Raw genomic sequence first — 16792 nt, 5'->3', positions numbered from 1 at the left:
CAGCATTACAAGAGAGGAGCCCATTCAGGACAAGTTTTGGTTGTTTTTTTTTTTTGTTTTTTTTGCTGGTGGCACCTGCATTGGATAAATGAGATGTGATGGAGATTTCACATGGCATAAAAACCTTCGGGACACCCCACATCCAACCCAGGAGGGAGAATTCAGATTTAGCCCAGTATTTAATGTTTAAACAAATGAACCCAAAAACTTGGATTAAATTCACCGGGAAGTAACACGTTGGAAATTCAAGTGATACTCCAGGGCCTCCAATCTGTGATTCTAAGAGGTGCCAGCACCTCAGGATGCAGCAGGAGAAGAGTTTTGGCCAAAAAAGCAAATTAACCAACAGGTGTAAGAGAGCTCCAAGTCCTACAGAGCTGAAGCTGCCCCAGACTAAAATAAACAGCTGGCCCCTATTGAAATCTGCTCCTTTCAGTAATTCCAGATTCACCTCATGCCACCACAGGCTGCCACATCTGTCACCTGCACTTCTGCCACCTCCTCTGCCCTCTGAGCCCACAGTCCTGGTGTTCCCCACATCCTGCCTGCTCCTCCAGCAGCACATAAATAATGAAATTATTTCAGACACACTCAGCCCCACGCTCAGCTCCTGTGCTTCTCCTGCAGCACGTGTTGACAGATGCCACATTCCTGCTGCTGCAGGGCTCCTGGGGAAGCACAGGCAGACAGGAACGGGAGGGAGGCAGGAAATTGCTCTGTTTGGGATAAAAAGAAACGTCTGCACAGCTCCTGTGAGGACAGCCATGCTCCCACTGAGGCACAGGGAGCTGGGCCCCCAGATTCCATTTCCTGCCCCCCAGAGCAGCTGATTTCCCTCCCATTCCCACAAAAGCTTTTCAAATCTTGGAGATAAGTGACAAAAAAATTGATCAGTCCAATCATCCTGGCTGCTTTTTGCGGGGCTTTTTTCCTCTTTCTGAGCTGGATGTTATTTGGAATTGGGCATCACCAGCCCACTGTGGCAGCCTGGCACTGCCACCCCAGGGGCCACAGCCAGCTCAGGGCAAACCCAGGAAGCACTCAGCACCTTTTTGGTTTTCCAGAACATCCCCAAGAACCACTCAGCCCCTTCTTGGTTTTTTAGAACACCCCCAGGAATGACTTCACCACTTTTTCTTTCTCAGAGCAACTCCAGGAACCCTTCTGCCAGTTTTGGTTTTCCAGAACATCCCCAGGAACCCCTCAGCTACTTTCTGGTTTTCCAGGACATCCCCAGGAACTGCTTTGCCCCAAAAAGGCTTCACAGCCAAATAAATTTTGTGATTAAATCCCTCCTGCAAGTTCTGAGCTGATGGCCCTGGGGAGGCTTCTCCCAGCTTCCACAGCCTGGAGATGCTGCCAGGCCAGCAGAGCTGTGTCCCCAGGGCCACCCTGCACCCCTGGAACACCAATTCTTTGTCCTTGGGCAGCCTGGGAGGTTCCTGAGCTCCTCACAGCTCATCCCCTGTGCCACACTGAGAGATGTTCACCCTCCCAGTCCCACCCAGCTGTGACCACAGGGATCTGCTCAGCTCCAAGGGCTCTGAACCTGATTTTTCACAGCGCTCTGCTCCTCCCCTGCCAGAGCAGATGGATCCCAACAACCCCAATCCATGATGGACATTGTTCACATTCCAAGGGACAGCCAGAGGCGTTTCCTTTCCAGCTCAAACGATGACAAAACCAGGGGAACACCCCCAAACTCCTCAGCATCCTTCAGTCCCATCCCAACAGGACCACATGGAGAACATTATCTACCTCCTCTTGGAGGCACTTCACCTGCAGTCTGGAAGCAATTCAGCACAACACAGCTCATTAAACTCACTCAGGTTTATGATTAAAGCAGCAAAATGGAATTGGACTGAAAGGCAGGACAGGCACGGCACAGCCTGAAGGAAAAATGGGATTTCAGGGAGCACAGAATCACTGGGATCAGTCCCCCAGCACAGGATCAGAACCAGAACTGATCATCAGTCACACAGCTGACCTGGAAATATTTTTATTCCCTGGTTTTCCTACACAAAGTCAAATACTTGTTTTCCCCAGATGACTTGTTTTGGGAAGTGAATAAATGGGGTTTAAGGGGGGGATTTATCACCACCCTCTGTTTCAGATGTCTGTCCTAATGGAACTCTGAACATGACAAAGGAATGGTACCTGTGGAGATGTCTGGAGATTAATTAGATTGAAAGGAAAAGAAGAAAAAGGAGACACAGTTTCCTTTTAGGGTTTTTGTCTAAAATCCACTGCTCATTTCAGAGTTCCCAGTGCAAGGCACCAAGCTGCCCTCAACTCCAAATATTCATAATATAAAAACACCTAAAAGCATCCAACAACCAACTGCTTTCTTTGACCAGTGTGTCCTTTAAATATTATTTTGTGATGCCTAATGAGAGAAAACTCATTAGAGTAACGAGATCCAGGAACTTCACTCCCTTGAGGACCACAGCAGGGACACAGGAGCCAGCACCTCGTGGTGGGACCTGCAGCCAACAAGGATCTTCCTGTGGTCTCAATCTCCTGTAAATCTCCAGGAACAAAAATCCCTTCCCCTGCAATACCAGAGGATTTTCAAGCGCATTTCTTCACAAAGCTGTGAGTCCTGAAGGGACCATGAACTCATCTGTGCTGACCTCCTGCACCGCCCCAACAATCCCATTTCCTCACTCCCCCACTCCATAAACCCCCAAAACTACATAAAATCCTAAAATTGGGGTTCTGGCTGAGCAGCCTGCCGTGCAGGGCTGGTTTGAGGAGCAGCAGGGGACAGCAAATCCTCTGTGGCACTTCCATCACAAAGGTTGGGCCGTGGCCAAGGTAGAAAGTGCTGGGGTTTCGCTTCCAGCTCGGATTCTCACTCTATCTTATCCTTTTGTTTCCAAAGTTTTCTCTTTCAAAACGATCCCAGTGCATAAATACCAACTCACTCCATTTATTTTAGCTTTTTCCTCAGAAATGCAGTAGATTAAGAGCTTTTCAATCTCTTGCTCTCATTTTTTTAGCCCTTTTTTTCCCACACTAACTTCTACATTTTGACATCCTTTGGAAAAGAAAAATAGGACCAATTTGGTGAGGGACATGGGGCTTCCCTTCACACCCATCCCAGCACCCCAGTGACCTTTTGGGAGCTCCCAAAGGTTTTATTTATTCCCTTGGAAGTGCCATGGGGAGCACCCCTGCCTCAACCCCAGCTCCAGCTGCATCCCAGCCCTTTTCATCTCCATGGGCTGAGCTTTGCAAAGCTCCCAGAGCACAGCTCCTCCATCACCACCCTGCCCTCCCCAGCCAAGGCTGAGCTCCAGCAGCAGGAATTTTATCAGGACTCGGGGTCGCCAAGGCGGGGATGGAACAAGAGCAGGCCAAGCTCGCTGGGCCCAAGCACCAACCTCCCTGATGAGGAGGATTTTTCTTTCAGATGTCTCAGCCAGTTTTGGATCCTTTGGTGTGGCTTCAGCCTGTAAAACACTAATTGTTCTCCTCAGATACATGGCCAGCCCTCCAGAAAAACACCCGGCTTTATTCCAGCTACCTTTGTCAAGCAAATCCTTCAAGGATGAGGCAACTTTTTGCTTGACCTCCATTTAACCAGTGTCCAGAGCCCACATTTGTCTCCAGAACCACAACTGGAACAGTTTATTGGGGCTTTCTCCTCCCCTGCAGGAAAGCAGAGCCATCAAGGGATGCTTTACTCAGCTGTGAAGTCCAATCCGAGCACTGAAGCCACAGCTGCTTTTCCCAGTGTTCTCCAAGGAAAACACAAAATTATCCATTAGTGCAGGGCACTGGGATCAGAGAATTTGGGACCAGCCATCACTCAGGAGCAGCTCTCCAGGAGCACAGGCACTAAGTGGGAATTGCTAAATAAAGTCCTCACATTTCATTAACAAAGAGCCCTCGGCTCCTTTATCCGGCAAATCCGGCTCTTAGGCCGAGTCATAACAACCCATAAAGCTGACTCGGAGCCTTCCAGCAATGCCTGCAGCTCTGAGGAAGAAGCTGAGCAGGCAAACCCGAGTCACCACAGACAGAAATGTGTTACTCCAGTGAGAAATGAGTTACCACGAGTCAGGGCTACCAGTGCCACCCCATGACTCAAGCCAGGCCAGCTGCTTTCATTCCCACCCAAGCCTCAACCATCAAAGGCTCCGACAAATCCCGACTCTTCCCAACTTTCTTGCCCACCCAATAGCTATAAACACCCAGCGAGCCTCTCTGGTGAGTAATGGGAACAGAATCTGTTCCGTGGCCGCGCGAGCGCTCGCCGGGGGCTCTCTGGTGGATTTGGCCTTGCGTAAACGTGCAACATGATGTGATTTCCCACAAATGTTCCTGCCAGCGGGGTTCTGCGCTCATCCCCAGCGGCTGGGGAATAAACAAAGGAGCAAAAAACACCAGCGAGGCTCAGCGCCGGGTTTGGGATTGGAAAATATCCGCGGAGGATGAGCACGTGACGGGAGCGGGGCCGATGCACGGGATCGGCTTCCCCGTGTTGGGAAAGAGGGAGAATTGGCCTTGATTCCCTCTCTACTTCTGCAGCCTCGTTTAGGAGAGGAAACAGAGGTAACAATTCATAAACCAATAAAATCCCATCTGAAAACCATCCCAGAAATTGGTCAAGCGCTCCCCAGCCCGCCTCGGGCGCTGCGGTGCCGGCACACGCCGGAGCTGCGAGGTGATGAAACGGGCGGGGGGCTCGGGCTGACAGGAGCATGAAAGGATTTCAGACACTCGAGCCACGGGGATGGCTCGGGTCACACATGGGGCTGCTCCTCCTGACAGGCTCCATCTGGGATCAGGAACAGCTGGGAGGAAGATTGAGTTACACAGGCCCGGGGAGAGCACGACCGGAGCGGCGGAGACGCCCAGGTGCTCATCCGGACAGAGATGCCAGCTTTTCCAAGGCCTCCATGAACCTCCAGTCCCTCTGCACAACAGAATTCCTGTTTCCAAGGGCCCTCACCATGAGCTCTGGGAACAACTGGAACAAAGATCCTGGATTTTCCAAGGCTCCATGAACCCCTCAATTCACTCTGTACAAGGATATCCCTGTTTCCAAGGATCACCACTTTCACACTTCACCATGAGCTTTAGGAGGAACCAAAATTCCCACGTTTTCCAAGACCTCCATGAACCTTGATTCACCCTGCACAAAAACATCTCTGTTTTCAAAGTCCCTCACCACACTATGCAGGAGCAACAAGAAGTAAAGATCTTGGGTTTTCCAAGGCCTTCAAGAATCTCAATTCACTCTGCACAATATCCCTCTTTTCCAAGGTTCCACCACCTCTTCCTGCAATTAAAATCTGAGATGCCAGGGAGCAAAATACGGAGCCCAGACCACCAGAAGTAAAATTCAAATGCAAGCACAGCACAAATATTCCAGCATTAAAACCTTTGGAAGTGGCGTTCAACAGGAAAACAGCACAGAAATGCAATGAAAGAAATGCAGTACCTGGCACAGGTGTTCAGGAGGGGAATTCTCACAGTGTGGAGTCAATAATCCTGCCTGGAAAAAGAGAGAAGGAAAATTAATATTCTATTAAAATTTAAAATAAAGATATCCTCTAATTGAACAAAATATATATAATTAATTCATTAAAGCTGTTAACACTTAGATTTACTGATTAAGTAGTAGAGACTTTGGGGTTGTATTTTTATTTACACCAGGAACTTCTGACTATAATAATAATTTTGAATTATTACTAATGGTTAATGATTATTAATAATTCTGACTCCTTTTATTCTCCAGAAATAGTTCATTTTAACACATAAAAAGCTTGGAAGAAAAATCTGGAACAGTCCCAAAGGAATCCTTTCATAGGGAAGTTACATAGACAGGTTTCTCCAGCTGATTCCTTCATACACCAAATCAGGGAATTTTTTGGTAGTACAAATATTAGGAATAGCCACACATCCCATTTACTCCACAGAACTCTGGAAAAACCTTCAGGAAAGACCATTTTATTTTCATTCAGTTAAAAAAAATAAAATCAACAGTTAAACACCTAAAACTTCAGGACATGCTTGGCCTCAATGATCCTAAATGTCTTTTCCAATCTAAATGATTCTGTAACTCCATTCTTGTCATTCCCAGTGATCTCCACTGGCACTGATGGCTTAACAACCAACCAGGTTCGTTAGAGCAGCAAGAACAAGGTCCAAAATCCAAATGCCACTAAAATCCCAATAAATCCTCATCCATTAGAGCCAACATTGGCATTTCCTGCCTCTCAAGTGAGGGGACACATCGCTGGAATGTTCCAGGGCAGGATGGACGGGGCTGGGAGCACCCTGGGATGGTGGAGGTGTCCCTGCCATGGCAGGGGTGGGACTGGAGGAGTTTTGAGGTCCCTTCCCACCCAAACCATTCCATGATCTCACCCAGAACCACAGCTCTTGGGAAACGAGCCAGAATCCCCCTCCATTCCCTCATTTATTACAAATCCATGATTTTTTGGAAACGGCTCCTGATTTCTGAGCGTTCAGGGCTGGCAGAGCTGCAAATCCTTTGGACTCAGAGCATCCATGGGGGAATCCCCACCGAGCTTTGATCCACACCCACTCAGGGAACACCGAGAGCAGGACAGCTCCTACCAGGCTCACAAACACACCCAGAGGGGAACGTGCCTCCCAGCTGAGCACCAGGGAATTCCCTGTCAGAGCATCCATGGCAAAGCTGCTGCACAACAAACAACACAAAGCATCCCCTCAAATCACGGCCAGGGCGTGCAGTGCTCCAAGGAATGCTCAGGATATAAATATTTATGGGGCTTGATGAACTGCAGCCCTGCACTAATGAAAGCAAGGCTGGAGAAATGGGCCTGGACTGTCCTCTGCCCAAAAGGAGGAGGATTGGAGTGTAAATGTTCCCGCTCCATGAAACAATTCCTGCACACCAACAGCAGGGAATCTTCCCCTGGAGCTGCAGAGGGAACCCAGCCAAGCTGGGCCAGCAGTGCCCAGGTGTGCAGATGTCACCAGGACACCTGGACTGGGCTAATCCTGAGCACAGCTGGGATTCCAACCCCATTTCCCTCGGTTATAACCTTGTCCAAGGCACATACAGGGAGGAAAACCCTTCTGGGAAGGGGGATGGCACCCAGGAGGTGAGCACAGGGAATCCTCCTGCCCGGGGTCAGCAGGGGAAGGAGGGCATTCTTCCCTTCTGTCCCGCTCAGGTCAGACCCCACAGCAGCTCCCGCTCTGGGAACTCCAACATCAGGACATGGAGCTGCTGGAGTGAGTCCAGAGGAGGCCAAGGAGAGGCTCTGAGGGATGGAAACCCTCTGGAGCCAGGCTGGGAGAGCTGAGGTTGTGCAGCTGATCCATGGAGAGCTCAGAGCCCCTTCCAGGGCTTAAAGGGGCTTCAGGAGAGCTGGGGAGGGACTGGGGACAAGGGAATGGCTCCCACTGCCAGAGGGCAGGGCTGGATGGGATATTGGGAAGGAATTGTTCCTGTGAGGGTGCCCAGAGCAGCTGTGGCTGCCCCTGAATCCCTGGCAGTGCCCAAGGCCAGGCTGGACGGGGTTTGGAGCATCCTGGGACAGTGGAAAGTTGGGAATCCTCATGGCAGGAGCTGGATTTGAGGACTTTCACAGATCCCACCCAAGCCATTCCATGATTCAGGCATTGGGGGTTGATCCCCTGATCAAACCCACAATAATTCCCATGCCCAAATTTCCATCCCAGTTCCAGGATAAGGAGGTGGCACCTTCAGGAAGCCAAACCCCCCAAGGCTCTGGGAGACTCCCAAGTGCAGAATTGCAGCTGTGAGCAGCACCAGCCCTTAGTGCTGCAAACTCCCATGGGGAATTCTTGCAGACACCCTGCCCTGCCCAGTGTTATCCAGGAATTCCATAAAAACATGGACTTTTCCTTTCCCATGGCATTCCATCCCCCCTCAAAAACCACCTCGATAAGAAATGTCTGCCTTGAACCCATGGAAACTTCAAAGAGGAAAAGCTGCTCATCCCAGGAAATGTTTCCTCCAGAGTCTCCCAGGTGTCTGATAAATTCATGGATTCCCCCAGCCATTCCCAGCTGCATGATAAGCTCCTCCTGAAACTCCTCCAAAGGGATCAGGGAGTGAGATCACAAAAAAACCAACCCAACCATGTGGCAGCAGCTCTGGCCTCGATGGCTTTCCAAGGAAATCAAAGCTCCCTGCACGTTCCACTTGCTCTAGATGCACTCTGGGAACAATCAAAGCCACATTTGGTGGCATTCAGCTCCACCTCAGCCACTCCAGCAGAATTTAGGTCAGCCTGACCCTCCCAGGATGAGCTTCCCAAGGGATTCAGGATCAAGGCAGGGCTTTTATAGAGCAACTGGCAGCCAGCACCTCCCACAGCCCCATCCTCTCCCAAAGCCTCCGTGAGCCAAGAGTTACACTTGGAAAAGGCTCAGAACTCCTTGGAAAAACAGGGCTGTGCCCTCATCCAAAGTGAAGGCAGGTTTGTCCTTAGCACCTGCACTTCCCCACGGCACCAGAGGTCCTCTCCTGCCAGGTGGGGACATTCCAGCCCCTGCAGGAGCCACCAGCTGTGTTTGCACCATTCCCATTTCAAGCAGGGAATCAGGCACAGGAAGTTTTCTGTGGCAGGACCATCTCTGCTGGCTGGGAGTGAAGCTTTTCATCCCAGTTTTTTTGGGATTAGGGTTCAGGATATGGTTCCTCTTGGCTGCATGGAAGGAACTTGATGTTTTCTGCCCAAACAGTCCAAGGGGATGGGATTAATTCTGGCAATATTTGGTGGAACAGAATCCCAGGTCCAGCATGATCCCTCAGCTGCCTCCAGAGGGATGGAGGGAGGCAGAGTGGAGGGAGGGGGAGCCTTTCCTATCCAAAAACCTCATGTTTTGACTCCATTCCATTCCAAAAAGGGAAAAAAACTCCAACACCAAAGGAACAAACCCTCAGCCTCCAAGGTCTTGTTTTCATTCCTGTGTGGAACTCAACCCCTCCGGCTCTGTACAAAGCCCAGATTTTGTTTTCTGGGCATTTTTAACTTTCCCTCCACCAGCATTTCCATCCCATACAGGTGGAGCTTCCAGCAGGAGGGATTGCTCATCCAGGGATCAGTTACCTGCTTTCCACAGGGATACAAAACCCTCTGGTTCTAAAGACAATTCCTGAATTTCAGCCTCCATAAAGACAAAAGAATTCCAGGATAACCTGTCCTTCTTCCTGCAGCTTCCCCTGGCAAAACTGGGATCCAGCTCCATCCCATCAGAGCCCCCCAAAACCAAGCACTGAGTGGCTGCATCCACATTCCCACCTGGATTTAGCAAACTTTTCCCATTTTCCCATCATTCCATGCCCATTTTGTGGGTTTATTCCACATCTCCCTGATGCAGGATCTTCTCCAGAGCCTGCAGCTTTTCCCTGGATGAGCCATTTATCTCCAAACCCAAATAAAGAACATTTTTAGGCTAGGCCATTGCATGGGAAAGATGCACTTTGAGTGAACAGCTTGAATTAACGAGCCAGTAAAACTTAAATTGACCTTTTTTGTAGTTCTTGGCATTAAAGGGAGCATCAAACTTCCCCTTTTTTTTACTGTTGGAATGGCAGAAATGGGTGAATAGAGCTCAGTTATGGTATCAAGTGATGCATTTCAGGTTTGCTGTCAAACAAATAGAGATAAAACCCCCTTTTCTCTGGGAGAGCCTTTTACTGACTGATAACCAGGATAATTAGATTTTAACTGGGCTGCCCACAAAGAAGCAGCATTCCAACCATCCCCTGCCTCCTTCCCAGCTCAAAAGGCTTTGCAGGGAGAAGCAAGAACCATTAAATCCCCATTTCAACAGAATCCTTGTGTTTCCCAGAGCAAGGCCATTAAAAGATGCACTGATACCTCCAGGATTGGGTTCCTCCATTTGGGGAAAATGGGATGTTCATTTATCAGGGCTGTGCTGCAACCTGATCCGAAATAAAATCCATTTATTTCCACATTTGCTCCAGCTAAGGCTGGGATACTGAGCCAGCTGTGCTGCAGATGTGCAGCTCCTGCACCCCTGGCAGTGCCCCCAGTGCCACCCTGGGCTTTTGGGGGCTCTTCCTGCCCATCCCAGGGGAAATTTGGTCTCAGCAGAGAGAAATGGAGCTCAGCAAGGGTTTGGAAAAGCTGCCAGGACCTGGATGCACACGGGATGAGCCAGGTCCTGCCCCAGCCCAGCTCTTCATTCTCCACTTCTCCTCCTGAGAGCCCCAAGCACTCCAGGTGTTCATAAATTCATTTTTCAGTTTCCAGGGACGGTGCTGCACCTTCCCAGCCAAGGATGGGGTCAAATCCTGGACTCATTTCACCCAACCCAGCAGAGCCACCTTGGCAGGGACACTGCCCCTGCCTCGCTTGGGGACAGCATTCCCAAACCTCTGCCTCCAGCACCAAAGTCCTTCACCAAACGTGGGATTTTTACTTGTCTCCCCTCAAAAAATTTTAAAATTTTCAGTTAGGAGGGAAATAGGTGTCTTAAGATAAAGGGGCAGAATTTTCCAGTTAGGAAAACAAACCAGCCCAACCATCCCCACCTCCCAAAGCAGATGACAACCATGGAGGCACCAGCTCCTGCTTCCCATTCCAGTTTCCTCCAGTGCCAATTCCCAAATCAGAGCCCTCTTCCCACCAGAAGCCCCTGGAGGAACAGGAAAAGAGCTCCTGAAAAAAACCAGATTTTTCCCCCTAAGAAATCCCTCCCTTTTTTCCCTAGGAAAAGCACGGATACAAACACTTGCTGCAGAAGTTCAAGAGTGCAGCCAAAAATTCCAGGACCTCTAAATAAGGTTTATGAAGCTCTTCAAACACCTGACAGGTGAAGGCAAGCCCACAACTGAATCAGAGGCTCTCAGAAAAAAAAAAAAATTAAATAAATTTTAAAAGCCGAGCTCAGCTGCTCTTTAATCCTAGAAATATTCAGACCCTGTGGTCACGTAAAGGAGCTTTAAAGCTCTCCTGGTACCCAGCACAGCCCGGGAAGGATCCCAAGCAAGGCACGGGGCCGTTTTTCCCTTAATTAGCCCCAAAGTGGCGGCACCTGCGCAGGCCGGGGGGGTTAATTGGTTAATTAGCGGGGCGGGGCCACTGATGAGCCCAAGCGGTTCCAGCTGGGAGCGGAGCACGCTCAGCTGGGGAAGGAAAGCAAAAGCGACTTTCAGACAAAAAGGAGGAAAAGCATCCCAAGGCCGAGAGATGCACGGAAATCTCGCAGCAGCTTCGGAGGCTCTGGCTCAGCCCCGGGCGCTGCTTTTCCTGCACAATTCACAAGGACTCCGCTCCAGAGGGAGCACAAAGCGCTTTTGTTCCCCTGCTCCAGATGTGAGAGCGGGGGAAGCCGGAGCGGGGCAGGTCAGGGTGGCACAGCCTGGGATGGAGCCCCCCAAAAATCCCAGAGTGCAGGGGAAGCGTCCGAACAAACCCAGCAGTGTCCAGAGCAGGACGGGCTTGGATTCGGGGTTTTTTTGCAATAATAATAATTTAAAAAGAGGATTTTTAGCGGCAGAATGTTGTGTCCTTCCAAAGGGAGCAGAGGGATAGCACAAACCCCCCAAAATTCGGATTTCAGGGAGGCTGCTCTGGCAGAGCTCACGGGACGCAAGGAGAGGAATAAAACCAGCAAAACCCAGCCCAACAACAGCCAAATACTCATTACAGCTAAAATCGGTTTAAAAAGGGGGGATTAGGAGGAAAACCAGCCGTACCTCGGGGTGCCAGCGGAGCACAGGAGCAGCAGGGATGAGGTTTGGGACAAATGGAGAGGAAAGCAGAGCGGAGCAGGGAGCATCCCGTGAGGCACGAATGGTTCCCATATCCTGAGCCTGAGGGGCTGGCACCGAAGCCTGCTCCGAGCGCAGGGGAAGGAGCAGGACGGGCTCTGCATCCCACACAGCTCCGAGCAGGAGCCCGGGCACGGCTCAGCCTCCCTCCCAAGCATCCCGGGAAATCCAAAACTCAGCTCCAACAGCGGCGGGTTGGGGACACGCAGGGGACAGAGAGCTCAGGACAAAGAGGGGACACACAGCTCCCTGACCTACTACGGACACAGAGGGGACAGAAACCTCACTGACCTGCTGGGGACACAGGGGGGACAAAAAGCTCTCTGACCTGCCGAGGACAGGGCACACACACACCTCAGTGCTGAGCTCCGGCGCTGGAAGGTGCCCAAAGTTCCAAAAATAGGCGACAAAATTTCCGTGGCGCCTCATCCCCCAAATCCAGGTGGTCGCCAAGACCGCTGCAGCCCCTCAGGAAGAGGGAAATCCGCCTCTAATTCACTTACTGTCCCTAAAAAACTCAGAAATGAGGAATAAACGCCACCAAAGGCTCTTCCCGGAGCAGAACCAGAATTTCTGGGCGGTTTTAATCCCGCAGGCAGGTGAGAAATGGGCTGGGCGGGGCTCGCCCGTCCCAATCACCCCAATAATCACCGCAATCACCCCATAATCACCGCAATCACCCCATAATCACCGCAATCACCCCATAATCACCTGCAGCTGCTCTGGGCGGTGATGGCCCCACCTGGGCACCTGCAGGGCACCAGGGAAGGGCATTGGCTGCTCCCATCCCTGCGCATCCCAGAGCCCTGCCCGGAGATGTTCTCTCCAGGAATGGGTTCCTGGTCCTTCCTCAGGGAGCTGAACAGCTCGAGGGATGCTCTGATCCTTCCAGCCTTGCTCAGAGAATCCCTGGCTGGAATTGTCCCGTTTTCCAGGGGTTTTCTTCAAAAGAAGTGGAAAAGGATCATCCCATCCCACCCCTGCCATGGCAGGGACACCTCCCACCATCCCAGGTTGCTCCAAGCCCTGTCCTGGAAATAAATTTGGAGCAAACTCGCTGAAATGCAGCAATTTCATGGGATAAAAGTAACACCACTCATTGCAGCAGAGAATGTTCCTGTGGATTGTCCCAGCTGAAGTCCTCACTTTTGCAGTGAACTTGAGCTCCTCATTTCTGTGCTGGGAGTGATTTCTGTGCTGGCTCTGTAAAATCTGCCCAAACTCGGGGAAATGGCATTTCTAGCATCCCCAGGTTTGTCTGGAATCTTGTTGGATAAAGTTACAAAACACAGCCTGCTCTGCAGCTGAAAGTTTGGAGAAAAAGTTCCAAACAGAGAAAATACAATTTTTTTAAAATGTGTGAACAGCTTCGCCTCCCAGGGACGGTGGCACGGGCTGTGCTGATGGTGTGGCAAGAATTCCAAGGGAATTCCATGGGAAAAATGGAGGTTTTCAGCATCCAAACCATCCCACTCCCAATTTCTCAGCAGTGTCCTCCATCCCTGCTGCCTCCTTGGAGAATTCCCAGCCTGTCCCTGTCAGGAGGGTTTTCCTTGGATCAGCTGTGGCAAAACTGAAAGGAAGAGAGGAGAAAGCTGAGCTGGAGGAGGAAGAGGAGAAAAGGCTGTTTCAGGCACCAGGGACTTTCCAAGCTCCAAAGGCTCCAGAGCTCTGCCCACCCAAATCCCGGTGCCTTCTCCCAGTCCATCCCAGTTTAACTCCCTGGAAGTGCCCTGGGAGCTCTGCCTCATCCTCCTCCTCCCTTTCCAGGTGGAAATGTCTCTGTGGGATGACAAAGCTCTGGTGTGGATCCAGCTCTCCCTCCTCCCTTGGGGACAGCCAGGGATCCACCAGCAGTGGCAGCCAGGAGATAAAACGCCCTGCTGGAAGTTTGGGAAGGAGGAGAAATGGGATATCAGTAACTGGTGTGGGTTTCTGCCAGCTCTGGAGCCTGCAGAGGTGAGAAAACAAACAAACAGCAAAGGGAGGAGCTCTGGTGTGAGAGCACAACGGGGCTGGGGGAGATTTCCAATTCCATCTGCCCTTGGATAAAGGCAGATAATGAAATACCTCTGGAATGAGGAAAAATATTTCCAATGTGATGGAAAAGCTGTTAGCAGGGGGCAGCAGCTGCAAGGGTTTTATCTCCCTCGCCAGGACAAAGGTTCATTAATCATCTGGCACTGCTTTATGCACCCATCTTATCTCCCCAAAGCTCCTGTGCTCCCTCCCAGGACACCCTGGAGCAGCACTGGAATATTGATTCCTGCTCTTGTGTCCACGTTCTTCTCTGGGAGATGGGAACACGGGCATGGATCTGCCCCAAAGTGCACCAGAGCATTTGGGATAAAACTGGAAAATCCTTTGAATAATGAGGGAAAATCTCACAATCATGGGATGGGGGGAAGGGACCTTAAAGCTCATCCAGTCCCACCCCTGCCATGGGCACCTTCCACTATCCCAGGGTGCTCCAAGCCCCTCCAGCCTGGCCTGGGACATTCCAGAGATGAGGAATCCACAGATTTCTGGGCAACCTGTTAAAATCCAGGGCCTGCAGGAAGGTGGATATAAGGCCACAAGCAGGAATGAAGCCAGAGCTGCCCAAAATCTCTTTTCTCTTGGGAAACCTTTGGAGAACACAGCTGGTGGAGACCCTGATCCTTCCTTAGCTCTGGAAAAATGGGAATATTCATCTGCCTCTCCTGGCTCAGCAGATTAGATTCCCCAGCCATCAGCTGTTTTTTTTTATAATTTTTCCTGAATCTCCTGGCAAGAGATTCCCTTCCCTGACATCCTAAACAGGGGCTGTGCTCGTGCCTGGGTTGGGAACAGGCAGAGGAAGCCGAGTTTGAGGAATCTCAGCTGGGGAAAGCCCAAATCCCAATTTCCCATCAACCAACCAAGCACTTAAGCCTGGCTGACACCACAGAGGAGCTGCTGAGCTCTGAGCTCAGCTTAACCTCTGTAAAACCACCCTGAGAGCACTCCCAGCAGCTTCCCACTGGGAATTGCAGCTTAGCTCCAGCCTGGAGCAGCACCAACCTGGGGAAGGGCTCACAGGGGGTCAGAGCCATGAGCAGGATCCAGGGATGGAATCCAGCAGGACCCAGGGATGGAATCCAGCAGGACCCAGGGATGGAATCCAGCAGGATCCAGGGATGGAATCCCAGCAGGGTCCAGGGATGGAATCCAGCAGGGTCCAGCGATGGAATCCCAGCAGGACCCAGGGATGGAATCCCAGCAGGAGCAGTGGGATCAGGGCTGGGATGGGCACAGGCTCTGGGGAAAGGCTGGAGAAGAGCCAGAGGGTTAAACAGAAACCCTCTTTGCCTGATGAATAATTCCTGTGGAAACAGCAAAGGGGATGAGCTGAATGTGGAATGGGTGGCAGGGCTGGGAGGTGACCACCAGAGTGATGACCACCAGACCTTCTGAGTGATCCCAGAAGGAGTTTGAAGCTGGTTTTGGAGCACTGGGGATCACTGGGTGGGACTGGGGTCACTGGGTGGGATTGGGATCGCTGTTCTATGGGACAGCAGTGACACCATGTCCACACCGACGTCACCGCTCTGCTGGGAACACCCAGAGCTGTCCATGAGTGACAGGAAGGCCTGGAATGAAGCAGAGTGGGGAGGAGAAAGGCCGTGTTCCTGCAGGAATGACCTTCCAGGAGGTGGAGCCTGAGGAGCCCCAAGGCCGCACGCTCGGGCCCGAACTTACGCAATGATTTATTTGCATCCTGCCTGAAAACAAATGCATGTTTTACATATTTATATCATAAGATAAAGTGATCCTGCAGCTGATCAAAGCCAGGACAGATCTGGAGGCGATTACAGCAAGTGTTTGCTTAACTGAGGTCATGATGCACTCGGAGCGGGCGAGGCTCCGGCTCTGCTCCGCACATGTGAGCGCTCCAGGAAGGTCGGGAGAGGCCCTGGCTCCAAGTGCTGCCTGTCCAAGAGCTCCAGCAAAGCTGAACCTGGTCCTCAACCCGGCCTGGGGACAAAGGATTGGTCAAGGGGAGCAGCGTGGTGCTGTTTGTGAAATGAAGTTGAGTTTGAAGAGGTTTGTGCCAGATGGAAGCTCAGTTTGCCTTCATTTGGAGTTCTGGAGAGGATGAGGGAGCTGAGGGGGCTGGAGAATCCTGAGGGAGCTGAGGGGGCTGGAGAATCCTGAGGGAGCTGAGGGGGCTGGAGGATCCTGAGGGAGCTGGGAAGGGAAGGGAATGGAGAATCCTGAGGGGGCTGGGAAGGGAATGGGGAATCCTGAGGGAAATGGGAAGGGAATGGAGAATCCTGAGGGAGCTGGGAAAGGGAATGGAGAATCCTGAGGGAGCTGGGAAAGGGAATGGAGAATCCTGAGGGAGCTGGGAAAGGGAATGGAGAATCCTGAGGGAGCTGGGAAAGGGAATGGAGAATCCTGAGGGGGCTGGGAAGGGAATGGGGAATCCTGAGGGAGCTGGGAAAGGGAATGGAGAATCCTGAGGGAGCTGAGGGGGCTCAGCCTGGAGCAAAGGAGGCTCAGGGGGCCCTCCTGGTTCTGCACAGCTCCTGCCAGGAGGGGACAGGGACAGGAGCAGAGGGAACAGCTCAGGCTGGGCCAGGGCAGGCTCAGCTCGGACAGCAGCAGGAATTTCCCATGGAAAGGGGGGTCAGGGATGGGAACTGCCCAGGGAGGGCTGCAGTGCCCATCCCTGGAGGTGTCCCAGCAATTCCTGAGCTGGCACTCGGTGCTCTGGGCTGGGGACAAGGTGGGGATGGGGCACAGCTGATCCCAGAGCTCCTTCCACCCTCAGAGATCCCGATCCCATCCTGGGGATGAGTCTGTCCAGCACTGTCTGTGTCCTGGCAGGCCGGGCTGTGGCTGGGAAAGCTGGAGACAGAGGGGACAGGGATGCTCCACTCTGCACACCCTGGGCTGGCCTTGGAGGGATTTTCCTGGTTGGAATCTGAGGTTACCACTGAACCACACAGTTGGGAATGGGCAAAGCATAAAGTGGATGCAGAGTTTCCC

The 16792-nt window shown here is 51.6% G+C and overlaps 1 long non-coding RNA gene across 1 annotated transcript in view; it reads right to left on the bottom strand.

Annotated features, from left to right (window-relative positions):
* Positions 1-16792, bottom strand: part of LOC134424079 (uncharacterized) — a 157375-nt gene that overhangs the window by 126486 nt on the left and 14097 nt on the right. Inside the window, exon 3 of the long non-coding RNA XR_010029332.1 lies at positions 5453-5506. This is a non-coding gene — a long non-coding RNA (uncharacterized LOC134424079). The remainder of the gene's footprint in view (positions 1-5452; positions 5507-16792) is intronic.

This window comes from Melospiza melodia, chromosome 13, assembly GCF_035770615.1.
Source record: "Melospiza melodia melodia isolate bMelMel2 chromosome 13, bMelMel2.pri, whole genome shotgun sequence".
Classification (NCBI taxonomy): Eukaryota; Metazoa; Chordata; class Aves; order Passeriformes; family Passerellidae; genus Melospiza; species Melospiza melodia.
Note: the sequence above shows the minus strand (reverse complement) of the source record. Positions and strands in the feature narration are given on the sequence as shown.